Below are 14671 nucleotides of genomic sequence, written 5' to 3'. Positions count from 1 at the left end.
TCCATTCATCCAGAGTGCATCTCTGGTAAACTTTGGGACATTGCCTATACTGGATAAAAAAAAACAGGACTGCACTGTAATGTGCAGCCACAGGATTTAATACATTCTTTGTGCGGGACTGGTAACTATAAGGATACTGCCTTTGATTTTGCCTTGAACAAATTAAAAGTTACATCTTCATTGAGCAATTTCCAGCCTCTTATTAGTGATATATGCCACATTACAAGTTATATGTTGTTTGTCTTGTTATATCTAATTGTACATGAATTAATATGAAGTACACTTCAAATAATGTATTTTATGAAATATATACCTTTTAAATAAATCTATATGTATTGTTAAAAATCTGTATTGATTAAATTAATACACTGAGCACAACTGCACCTCTAAATAGTACCTATAAGCTTAGGCTGTAGTATATATACATACCAGGTTGTCTCTGATAGTGTATTTACCATAGTGTATTTTTGAAACAAAATTAAGACACCTCTACATTTAGCCGAGAAAGAGGCCACCCGAAATTCACCAATCCATGTATCCCTGAGTACATTTGGGTCCTTAACATCCCAATGCATCTCCTGCAAAAAGGCTACGTCTGGTCGAAGGTGTTTCAGGTGACTCAAAACCTTGCGTCTTTTGATTGGGTTGAGTTGAGACCCTCCACATTCCATTATGCAAACTTTAATGAAGATTGTATCATGGCTGAGTTACTAGACATAGTGGACATCATTATCCTACCCAAACTCTAGGACAAGTAAAGGCTGAGTATAGGGAATCCAAGCCCCAGTCCATCCCAGCGATCGGTCTCCGAGGGGTGAATAATGTCCCAGATTGCCAAGCAATACCTAAATACCAAAACTATCTACCATTAAAAATGTACAAAACAGAAATAACATATACAATTAGTTTAACTATTTTAAGAACCCAAAAGGACAGTCGTAGTGACCGCCATATGTAATCGTTTTCAAAAAGGTATATCACACTGAGGAAACTGAAAAAGAGATATATCACAGAAATAGCATGGGCTAAATATGCAGTGGTTAAGATAGGTGAACCTACATATTTAACACAGTAATGCGGGCCCTCAATGGCTAAGTTGACCTCTGAGGCTGCATAACTAGAAACAATATGAATAAAATCAGTGAGTATTTCCAGCCAGACCGAGGAGGATACAGTGTAATAGCAAACAATACAAATAGAGAGAAAGCTAGAATAAGTAGCATTACTTAACTTAGTACTTATGAATGTGTAAATGTGAAATATATACATAAGCAATCGTTTTTTAAGAAAGTTAGTCTGCATCCATCTGAGATAAGTGTCAAGAGGGGAGAGAATCTAGAAAGTTCTTGGCTTCTTGCGGAGAGTCCCAAAAAAAAGACTTCCCTTCATGGAGGACCCTCAATTTAGCTGGGTACAATAGGGCAAAGCGGTACTTCATCTCAAACAGTTTTTTGCAGACAGGTGCAAATTCTCTCCTCTTCGTGGCAACTAAGTAAGAAAAGTCTTGCAAAAGAAGTAATTTAGCTTCCTCATAATGGAGGTCAAGACACCTCCAGTATGCGTTCAGGAGGCGAACCTTGTCCGCATAATTCAAGAATTGTAAGATTACAGGGTGGGGTCTATCTGTTTGCTGTTGGCGGTCTGGGCCCACCCAATGAACTTTCTCCGACAAGGATTCAGTGGGGGCTACGCAGCACAGTTCACCAGGAAACCATTCAGATACAAGAGACATAAGGGTGGCAAATTGAACGGATTCTGGAATACCAATAATGCAAATATTATTCTGCATATTCCTGTTCTCCAGATCTTGGTTATGCTGTGTTAGTGGAGCCAAGGCAGAGTCTATTGAATCCTTTATTGGCTTAATTTTTTTTATCTAGCAGAGATGCTAGTATGGCTGTGATCTCTCTTGCGGAAACATTGTCAGCGACTGGAAGGCAAATAGAAGTCGTCTCGTTGGCATCAGTAGCCAAGTCGGGGCTGGGTCTAGGAGAAGAAGAGGATGATGCCAGGGAAATGTCTTTGCCACAGCCATTGCCCTGTTGAGCACCTTTAGGACCCCGTTGGGGCCTAGCCACATATTTATCCATTACAGGCATTAAGTACACACAAAGTGAAAAGAGATGTTTGGTCATCAACAGAGGTCAGGACAGGATTATGTGAATGTCTATGAATGTCAGAGAACAACACGCAGTACCAAGAGGCACCGCAACCAGCAGTGGGCCCTCTGTGCTGCAACTGATATATTTATGTATCCTCGATGAGCAGCACTAAGCATGAGGTATGGGGAGAGGTTGTGTACCCTAATCCCCTGACCCAACAGTATCCCCAAACCAGATGTATCCTTGGGGGAGCAGTACCTAAAGTGAAGTGAATGGAGACTCCAGAAATATTGTTGTTTCTTGATACCAGCAACTGCAGGCAATATATCAGGGTGTGTGGCTTTGTGGGGTTGGTAGTTTGCAGGTCACCCCTTGAAATAGTTTTGACAATGGCCTGCATGTATACAGGAGGGCATCCCTGGCCAGGAGTTCCAAATTGAGGCTGCGGCTCTGGGTCAGGAGTAGGACGCATCTAGCAGGTGTCAGCTCCAGAAGTTCCCGGCTCTAGGAGTAAAGCCGTCACACACATGAACTAGCAGTAGTTACATAGTTACATAGTAGGTGAGGATAATTAAAGACTTGCTTCCATCTAGTTCAACCTATGTTTATAATAGTTTATCCCTTGTTGTATAGTATGTTCCGATATTTTGAAGACATATTATGTTAATTATTCATACCTGTGGATGTTTTTAACCAATAAATGTTTATCCAACCTTATTTTAAATGTATTTATAGTGTCTGCCGACACCACTTCTTCAGGAAGAGAGTTCCAAGGTTGTCAGCTGTTTTGACTGTAAAGAATTTTTTTCTTCTAGATGAACCAAAAATTTGGTACTTGTTTCCTAGCACGGCCACACCGATTTACATCGGGGTGATCGTGTCGGAAAAATCGCGTCGGTCGCATCGCATGCGACCAAATCGCATGCGATGCGACCGACGCGATCGACCCGATTTTTACATTGAATCAAATGTGAATAGGGTCCCTGGGACCCTATTTTACATTGGATTCAATGTAAAGTATTCCCCAGACCCCGAATTTTACCCCCTCAACGCCACCCCACGATTGACGCCAACCCGAAGCGTGGCGAGCGCAACGAACCTGCGAGGGGCGGCGGTGCGCGTCCTCCGACCTTTTCATACTATCCGACCCTACTATCCACGTCGGCGTGGAGTTGAGAATATAAAGTGTGGCGAGCGCAGCGAGGCGAGCGCAGCGAGGCGAGCGCAGCGAGCCCCGCGAGGGGAAGCGTATAACTTCACAGGTATACGCGTGCGCTCGCCACGCTTCGGGCTCAGTGGCTCGATGCGCTCGCCACACTTTATATTCTCAACTCCATGCCGACGTGGATAGTAGGGGTATTAAAAGGTCGGAGGACGCGCACCGCCGGCCCTTCGCGGGCTCGCTGCGTTCGCCACACTTTGGGTTGGCGTCAATCGTGGGGTGACGCTCACAATGGGGTTGCGTAACCCATGACGGGGCCATATACAATGTGAAATGGGTCATATTGGCCCATTTCACATTGTTTCCTATGTAAAATGGACTTAATCAAGTCCATCTCATTTTGTGCCATTATAATGGCACAAGACCGACGCGATGCACCCGATTTCAATGTTAAAAATATTTTAACATTGAAGCCTATGGCAAAATCGCGGGCATCGCGTCGGTCGCGTCGGTGGCCATGTTAATGCACGCGACCGACGCGATGCTCCCGATTTTGCCTTTGCCGGCAAAATGGACCTGATTTCAAAGGAAATCGGGTCCATCGCGGGCATCATGTACCTTAACTTTAAGGTACACGATGCCCGCGATTGTGGCCGTGCTAGGAAACAAGTACCAACATTTTTTTTGCTTCTAATCTAAACTCGTGCCCTCGCGTCCTAGATTCCTGTCTAGCAGAAAAAAAGGTATTTGACAGTTCCTTATATTGGCCCCTAATGTATTTATACATATTGCGCATGTCCCCCCTTAAACGTCTCTTCTCTAGTGTAAATATTCCCAGATTGCTTAATCTTTCCTCGTAGCTTAAATTCTCCAAGCTTTGTTGTTCTTCTTTGGATTTTTTCTAATTGTATGATGTCCTTTTTATAGTGTGGGGCCCAGAATTGTATTCCGTATTCGAGGTGAGGTCTAACCAATGATTTGCACAGAAGCATAATCACTTTTGAATCCCTAGTTTCCATGCCCCTTTTAATAGAGTTTTGTTGGCCTTTTTTGTTGCTATATTACATTGAGCATTACACCCTAGTTTGTTGTCTATTTGGACTCCTAGATCCTTTTCGAATACTGAATTACCCAATTCATCCCCACTTAGGTTATAACTAGCATACTGGCTATGTCTCCCAAGGTGCATGACCTTGCATTTGTCCACATTGAACCTCATCTTCCACTTTTTTGCCCACTCATCTAGATTGTCAAGATCATTTTGAAGCGTGGTGACATCTTCTGATGATTTAATAACTCTGCTCAGTTTTGTACCGTCCGCAAAGATGGATACATTGCTGAGTAACCCCATCCCAATATCGTTAATAAAAATGTTAAATAAAATTGGCCCTAGAACCGAACCCTGTGGCACTCTACTTAGTACTGGTATCATATTTGAAACGGCACTGTTCAACAACCACTCTTTGTTTTCTATTAAACAGCCAGTTCCCTACCCATCTACATATATTTGTCCCTAATCCCAGGTCCTCCATTTCATTTATCAACCTCTTGTGTGGTACAGTGTCGAAGGCTATAGCAAAATCTAGGAAAATCACATCTACAGCATTTCCATTATCAAGGTTTTTGCTAACCTCTTCATAGAAACCAAGTAGATTAGTTTGGCATGCACGATTTTTCACGAACCCATGCTGGTTATTACTGAGTAAACTCTTAAAAATCCTTCAAATAGTTTACCCACTATTGATGTTAAACTAACAGGTCTGTAATTAGCGGGATCCTCCTTTTTTCTTTCTTTTTTTTTTAAATAATGGCACTACCTCTGCTATTCTCCAGTCTTTTGGTACCTTTCCTGATGATAGTGAATTGTCAAAGATATAATGTAGAGGGGAAGCTAATTCCTCCATTAATTCCATTAGTACCCTAGGATGAATCCCATCTGGCCCAGGTGATTTATTTGTTTTGATTTAGCTGAGCCTCAATATTATTTCCTCGGTAGAGAAATCAATATTGAGGTCCGGCTTGTTCATCCCATTTGTGGTATGTGTGCGTCCCACAGTCTGCTCTCCCTTAGTAAACACTGATGAGAAGAACTCATTTAACAGTTCTGCTTTTCCCTTATAATCCGTAAAGCTTTTTCCAGTGATATCGGTTAGTGGGCCTATGTTGTCCTTAATTATACGTTTACTATATAGTTGTCCCGACTCGCGAGGCCCACAAGTCCGGCAGTCACCTCCGGCGGGGATCTTCTAATCCAGGCTGCGGCTCCAGGTCTAGAATAGGCCGTGACCAGTGGGAGCGGAATCAGGCACTCTCCAGCTAGGGGGTCGATCGGCAGCACCCGTGGGCCAGTGCTATTGAGTAGAGGTATAGCAGGGCACTGGAGATGCTCTGGCCACAGAGCTGGTGTAAGGGCTCCCGATCCGTGAGCCCAGCAATGGTGTGTCTTCCCTGCTTATCTACCAGGCCACGCCCCCTGGAATGTATATTTCACAGCAAAAACAGCAATTAAGTTGTCATATTTAATTATAACATGGAAAGAAAAATAGGGAAAATTTGATTTTCAGAGAAAGCCCATGCATACAGATGGAGCGCCTCTCTTCTTTTCCCGGGGATCGCCAGAATGTCTCCGCTGGCGATCGCGATCCATCTGACTGGGACACACGTGCGTCTCACATGCACGAACGTCCCAGTTTTAGGATGGTGCCGCTGTAGGTACCTGCCTGTCTCCACTTCAGGGAGACAGGCAGGGATATGGGGGAAGGCGGGGTGGTGAGGGGCACATGGGGGAGCGGTGGGGGAGGCGCCGGACCCATAGCCAGCTCCATAGCCATGGGGTGAATGAGCATCTCGTGCGTGCACACCCCTGGTGAGAGCCGGTCGCTGGCGGGGCCTGGTGATACTATCACCAGCCCCTGCAAAAATGAGGCCAGCTCCATCTGTATATACTGTACTTACATACACATTTATAGACCACTGCAAAGAATCGTCTGTATACCACATTCATGCACTTGACTTGAGAACATTTTTTTCAGTTCAGTTCAGTTACAATACCCTTTAGTAAATAACACATTTCCCATATACTGCCATACGTGGGATTTGAACATATAACCTGTTGTATTCAGTCAAACACCCCACTCATTGTGCTATTTGATACATGTACTACATAGATAAGCAGCAATGCTAATAATATTTTACAAAGTACAAGCTTCAAATAGTTAGAATTCTCTAGCTTTCTATGTAGGGTCAGATTACTCATGAATCAAGTGTCTTACTCCAGTGCCGCAGGTGATGGTTCTCAATCCAGGGTATGTCAGCATTTTGTAATGAAGGACAGTTTGACTGAATAACAAAGAGTTCTCAACTTACTGTAAGTTCATAAATGTTGTATAGGTATTAGCAACAGAAGGGGTGTGAGGAGACAAGAGTGGTCAGGAGATGCTGGGTCTGTAGTGGAGGGAAGTTACAAGTGAATGTAATTTAACCAGATGTAACCTCACGGTACTTATGTAGTATCTGGACGCCCGATTAAAAAATGGGGTCCATCGCATCACATCGCATGCGACCAAATCGCATGCGATGCGATGCGATGGACCCGATTTTTCCATAGGATTCAATGTTAAAATGGACTAAGTCCATTTTAACATAGGATTCTATGGGAAAAAGGGTCCTTTTCATTTCCCCACTATCCAACTATGCATGGAGTTGGAAATAATCCTGTGGCGAGCGTAGCGAGCCTCCGAGCCTGAAGCGTGGCGAGCGCAGCGAGCCCTGCGAGGGGATGCGGAATACTTTTTAACGAATCCGCGTCCCCTCGCCACGCTTTGGGCTCGGTGGCTCGCTACGCTCGCCACAGGTTTATATCCAACTCCATGCGTAGTTGGATAGTGGGGAAATGAAAAGGACCCTTTTCCCCATAGAATCCTATGGAAAATCGGGTCCATCGCATTTGGTCGGATGCAATGCGATAATCAGGCGTCCAGATACTACATAAGTACCAACCTCACTTCTCTGGTTGTGATTCAGTTACACCCTAAGTGCTTCCACTCACAATGAGTTTATTTAGTGTCATTTGGGAAACACTAATAATATATATATATATATATATATATATATATATATATATATATATACTGTATATTGTGCAATTAAACAAAATTTGTAAAAGTCTCTGCAACTACTATGATGATAAAGTATGAGATTGCATCTTATCTAAACCACTATAGCTCTAGATTGAAAAGAGGAAAACAAGGCATCTGAGGCTAAATGGACAATTATAAATAGACAAAACTTGCAGGAAATACATTCACGATTAACGTGTAAACATAATAGTTACTGTAAATATTATGGCCAAAATACTAAACAAGAAAAACTGGGAAATAGATTAATTAATAGAATCAATTAATTAAATGTCAAGAACGGGCCATACAAGCAATACCCAAATTTTCATTAAGACCACGGGGAGCTATGGTGTCTAAGCAGTGAATCCACCATGTTCCACACTTCAATAATTTGAGACAGGGGGAATATGGTCAATCATCCTATACCAGAGGGATGGAAGTATGTGATTCTTAGCACAACATTTTTTAGGGACTGGTAAGTCACATTTTACTCCCGCCAGTGTGGCCCTGATGGAAGACCGATGGGTCCTAATTCTCTCTTTAAATGACCTTTCAGTCTTCCCGATGTAAGATAACCTGCACAAGCAAATCAACTGATAAACGACGAACTTAGTTTTACAACTTAAAGTCTGTCTGATATTATACTTGGTACAATTTCTATCTACAGCGCACAGGAACCGCCATGGGGACCAAATTCGCCCCCAGCTACGCTAACCTCTTTATGAGCAAATGGGAGGAGGAGGCCATATGGGGGCAAGGCACTGAACAGTCACTCATTGACTTCATAAACCACCTTAGCAATAACGACAGAAACTTAACCGACACGACCACCTACAGCAAAAACAGTAGAATTCCTTGACCTTGACATTCATATCACCAATAACCAGATATCCAAACTGTTCACAAAACAGTAGATGTAATCTGTTACATTCTGTCGGACAGTGGACACCACCACAACTGGCTCTGAAGCATCCCCCTGGGTCAGTTCACCAGACTACAACGTAACTGCACAAATATAGAGGACTTCAGATCACAGAGCGACACATTGAAAACACAATTCGCACAGAAAAAATACAATAAGAAACTGATCAATGAAGCATTCCACACAGCCGAACAAAAAAACAGGGAAGACCTTCTATGGGTCAAAGAAAGACCCAAGATGAGGACAACACCGACACCAATGTTTAGTTCATCACTTAATTCAGCAATTCAGCAGGTGAAGTAAAAAATCTCATTAACAGACACTGGAAAACCTTACTAAAAGACGACACATTATTTGGTCTTCTACCAAACATCCAAAGATAGTGTACAGGAAAGCTCCAGACATAAAAAAGACCTTAGTAAAGAACCACATACCGCCCAAAAAATAGCGTACAAACTAAACTAGGAAGCACAGGAGACACACAAGGATTTCACCGTTGTGACACCTGTATAGGTTGTCAGACATGCAAGTCCAAAACAGGCAAGAAAACCAAAACATTCAAATCAGAAGTGACAAGGCAACAATTTAGGATAAAGCAAGAACTGACATGCCACACAAAAGGGGTTATCTACCCCCTCTCCTGCCCATGCGGCCTTCAATATGTAGGCCAGAGGCAGAACTCTGGGAGGCAATGGAGTCATCTGACGCCGGGCTCCTGCTCTCAAGGGGGCACCTCTCCACCACTGCCAGTTTAAATCCATTAATTGAAAGCCATCAAAATCGCTTCTGTGGCTGAGTTCTGAAATATACATATATATATATATATATATATATATATATATATATATGTGTTCTCCCTATTTTTCTGTATATACATACAGTATATAATATATATTTCATAACATACTAAATATATTTTGAATAACGTTGTGTGTGTGTGTGTGTGTGTGGGGCATCAATATTCATCATGCCTCCGGGCAACTGGGACGAACTTACGCCACTGATGTAGGCCGTACAATAAAACCCTTCAAGATGCGCCTCGCAGAACACATACGAAATATACGCAAGGGACACGAGCAGCCTAGTTTGACAGCGCATTATAAAAACAAGCATAGCCAGGACCCACAAGCCTATAATTTGCAATCATTACCATAGTAACACCGAACTGGAGAGGAGGAAACTTTGAGAAAAAACTAGACAAAGAAGAACTTAAATGGATATATAATGTACACTCAAGACAACCAAAAGGCCTAAACATTAATTTCAATGTAGCAACAATACTCTAACAATACTCTAAATCTGCATATCAATTCAATCAGTTCAATTTGTCAATGTAAAGATAGATACTTTACCTCTCTCTAATATGTGCAGTGCTAGACATACATTTCACCTCTCTTCAGTAATGTGCCATTCGATTTCAATAAGCAATTACACAACACTAAACGGAGGATGTAATATACATAGATTACAACATCACAACTTTATCTCTCCATTATTCCAGATTTCTTTCTACTTTCTCTAATGAACTAAATCTCTTCTATCATCTGTACCAACTTTTACTAATTAACCCCATCATCTTTGCAATATCATAACCACATTATACTGTATGTGCCCAGCTACACATATCAAGGCATCCCAGGACACACTTTATCTCTCTCTCATATAAAACCGTTATTTGTATATAACGATATATTTATATAATCTGGCAATTATTTTGTGTTACATGAGCGAATCCGCAAAAAGAGAACAGCATTGCCAGTTCAGTAACCCTTTTTTGACCTTTTCTGTAAAGATATTTTTAAAATCCATCACAATTCCTGTCATTTATCGACATGATCCAATCTAGCATAACCCTGGCATATATATATTTATTTATTTTTTCTATCACAGGTTATTAACTGATTAACAATTGAAGCACATAGCAAGGTACTTATATATCATCTCTGTATCATAAACATACAGGAGGTTACACAGATACTGTAATTGACAATGATGCTAACAGTGTCCTCTACCCTGCAATGCTGTGTGCGGTTGCACCCTCCACACCAACCTAGTTATGGCCTTTTATAAAATTGTATATATAGTCTCCAACATTTTATGACATTTTATCTAGACCATCCAAGCCTGTCACAGGTCATAGAGTGTAGGTCAGTCTTGGAGTACTACAATCCCCAGAAAGTCATGTTTTCTGAATTTAATCACCTTTTAAAGTCTTATATAATCATAACGCATGGAAAGCATCATATCATGGACAAATAAGACATGTGTATAGCAAACAAACACTTACGTAGTACACATTTCGGTTTTTGGAATCAATGAAGCTACAGTTTTTTCATAAGAGAACTGGAACATCTGGAACACACCTCCCAGAATTATGTCCCCGGTCTTCGTATATCGTTCAAAGTTTCCATATATCCTCAAGGAACAAATATCTTTTGCTCTTGGAGTCCACAGACTGCATAGAAGGAGTATGGTCATAGTTGCCCTCATCACAATCTCATACCTTTAATGGATCTTTGTTTCTAAGAAAATGAGGAAAGTGCTGGATAATTTTAGCTTGGGACACAAGGATTAGAAGCACGGTTTAAAAGACCCCATGAGGGAAAAATCAACAGGAATTACCAAAATATTAAATGCTACTGTGATGGGAAAATTAACTCCTTTTAAATTATCACAGCTAAAGACACAGAAGATTAAGGGTAGAATGTAATGCCACTCGAATTTGTGGCAGTGTGGGATTCCGGCCAAACTTCAACGCTTTTTTTTTTAAAGGGGCAATCACTTATAAGGCATGGTTTTGCCTCCAAGTTCGGCTGCATCCCGCACTGCCGTAAAACTCAAATTGTATTTTATCTCTGGAGGCACCAGATTTCAGTCCCCGGTAAGGTTTTTTTTTATAATTATATTTTTAACAATATAAGTTATATTTTATTTTTACAACTTCTTCATCCACCCTGCATCTCTAACTGTAGTGTTCCAACATTTCAAACTACCATTCTATCTTAAATGTCCCAGAAAGTGTGAGAATGAATACAGTCAGTCTTTGATTCACTATTTATTGGTGCAAACAAAGGGTGAAAAAAATTATAAAAATAACCATATTTTTTTTTTCATTTTACTCAGTGTTAGAGTAAAGATTACATACCATTTCTGATCTTTTTTATAAAAATTTGTATTATTACAGAAATAAAGTCAGGCCCGATTCAGACCTACTCACTGGGCTGCGAGTGTTCGGAGGCCAACGAGCGGGTAAACGTTGTCTGGCCGAGCTCCCCCATGCCTCTGTGCACTGTTGCGAATGCGTTCACAGTCATGCACACAGGGTGACAATAGATCTCCATTTAAATAATTTCCCCCCTGCTTGCAGTGCCTTCGGTGGCTGCCTTTGTGCAGATGGCTCGTACATGTGCACAGCGTACTGAACGCATGCACGGTCACCCGATAATCGCTCGTGCTACCGATTTGCAGAACAGAAACTGTAAAGCTTATATAAGTTTGCAACTTTAGGTGATAATATTACTGTGGAAATCCGTGGCACGAGATACTATGGCATGAATTTCTATACGTGGAGTGAGTATGACAGTCTACAAATATTCCTCCTATATACACATTCGAGATTATGGGGCAGATTTATTAAGCCTGGTAAAGCGATAAAGCAGTGATAAAGAGGTGATAAAGAGGGAGGTGATATCGCACCAGCCAATCAGCTGTGTTTGGAAAGTTAGATCTAGGAGTTGATTGGTTGGTGCATTATCACCTTGCGCTTTATTACCACTTTATCACATTATCAGGCTTAATACATATTCCCCATGTCTGGGATTGAGGTGTGCTACCACTTGACAAATGAGTATATTCACCAAAGTGAATTATACAATATAAAATATAACTTTTTTAGTAATTCAATATAAAATCAATACCGTGAAACATAAAAGGACAGAAAGTAAGAAATAATGGGTGAAATTTAATAGGATGAGAGATTCAGAAAGTGAGAGATTTGGTAAGAAATCTCCAGATACAGTGGCGTAACTATAAATTTTGCTCCCCCCAGCCAAAAAAGTTTCTGGCGCCCCCCCATGCCCCTTAAACATTACGTCACACATCATAATGCCCCTTGCACTATATGCCACATGCCGTCATTAAACTTATACTCCACAAATCTAATGGCACCTTACCCTATGCCCGGAATTTCATGCCGCCCGAGTTCAGTGCAGTGCGAGATATCCGCTGAATTCTGACGTTTTTTTAAAGGGGAATTAACTTACAAGGCATGGTTTGGCATGGTTTTGCCTTGTAAGTTAATTCCCCTTTAAAAAAACGTCAGAATTCAGCGGACATCTCTCACTACACTGAATTCGGGCGAGATGTCCGCTGTCGACGAAGAAAAGGGTGTGACCTCACTGAGAGGGGGCAAGGCTTATTGGGAATAAGGCTCCCACAAGCCATGCCTCCCGTTTTCATCACTATGGAGGCATGCTAAGCGCTCTGAGCTTATGGCATGCCCCCAGCCCCTCAGACAGATGCTAACGCATGGACACGCAGACGCCAACAAACAGACAGAAACTGACAAATGGACAGATCCTAAAACACGGGCGCTGACAAGTTGATACATGGACGCCGACACAGACACATTTGTTGACACATGGACACTGAAAGATGCCTATACACAGGGATACGCTGACACACGGACTGCACATAGAGACACTGATGCTGACAGACGCTGACATCTAGAGACATAACACAGACACCCAGAAACTGACACAAATATGCTGACATGTGATGACACAGACACTGAGTGCTTTGCATCCCACTGTAGAAAACCAGGTTCAGCTCCTGCGCTGAAGCCTGTAGAAGGGGAGGGCTCTGTAACCGGAGTGCAGAGTGCAGGGGAATAGAAGGCAGCCACTGGAGCAGGACGGTCAAGAGCAGAAAGCAGGGAGAGGGAAGATGCTGCAGCTGCCCAGCCTGCGCGGAGGTACGGAGGTTGTGTGTACTGTGTACACAGAAACAGTTCCGAACTTCCTGCCTGTATGCTGCTGCTGCTGCTGGGAGGAAGGGAGGGAGAGAGACGGAGTGAGACAGGACGGACCTCACCTCAGCTCTGCAGGTTAGAGTGAGAGGCTTCCAGCGCCCACGCAGCCCCCGCTCCTCCAAGCAGTGGCGGGGGCTGCCTTACACAAGGTACGCCACTGTCCAGATATTTTAAAGTGGCAATCATTTACACTTCAAAATCAAACTAGTTTTACAGTGTAAATGATTGCTGCTTTACAAAAACCCTGAAGATTTCTTAGCAAATCTCTCACTTTCTGAATCTCTCATCCTATTAAATTTCACCCAATGTGTATTTGTGTATGCGAGCTACTAGGTTAATTACGTTTATTAAAGGCTTTCTTTATCCTTGTGATTTTGTGCAGTGTCTAATTATCTGTAGAAATTCATAAATATCACCAAAATGTGTCTCATGAATACATAAGTCTCCTTATACTGTGTTCATTTGAGTATGGGCTTCTCAGCCTGATCACAGGAACCGATAGTCAAATTAAGACAGTATAAGGAGACTTATGTATGAGACACATTATGGTCATATTGATGAATTCCTAGAGACTAAGACACTGCACAAAATCACAAGGATTTAATAAAGAAAGCCTTTAATAAACATAGGCGCTCTCATACAGATTTATTCTGCACGCTATTTCTTACTTTCTGTCCTTTTATATTACACAGTATTCATTTTATGTTGAATTACTAATAAAAGTTATATTTTATATTGTATAATTCTCTTCGATGCACCACACTAAAGCCCTTTAAACATGCATCGATTTTCCCCAATTTTCGATTCGATTTTACTTATAGAAGCAAAATCGAATTGAATCCTAAACAAAATCGAATGGTTTTTGTGTCACTTTCGATCTGCATTCGATTCGATGCGCGCTCCCATTTTCACAAAATTGAACAGAAGAATCTACTGTGCAGCCAAGGAAATATCGAATTCGATATTTAATGCAAAAGTACAGATCTAATGCCAAATCGAATGGAAAGATCTAATGCCAGATCTAATAGAAAATTGAATCTAACATCGAATCAAAAGCAAATTGATGTGTGTGTGTACAGGCATTAAGACAAATCTTGCTTTTTCTTGGAACTTTACGTGATAACCAATACCTTATTTAAACCTCTCAAAAAATCCTGTTGTCAATTCGGGACTGTGCAAGTACTTTCAAAAAAGTGATTTGTCCTTGTGGAATGTCACTATACAGGCGTGCTAATCTGGGCTTCCCCTAGTCTCTGCTCCCTGCCATGAACATCTATTCAGGATTCAGGTGCTGTGCTTTCACACAGATCAACAGTAATTAGAATGCTTCCCCAACCT

The sequence above is a fragment of the Crinia signifera genome, chromosome 9 (genome assembly GCF_055691185.1).
Source record: "Crinia signifera chromosome 9, ASM5569118v1, whole genome shotgun sequence".
In the NCBI taxonomy this organism is placed as follows: Eukaryota; Metazoa; Chordata; class Amphibia; order Anura; family Myobatrachidae; genus Crinia; species Crinia signifera.
This window is presented reverse-complemented; position numbering follows the sequence as displayed.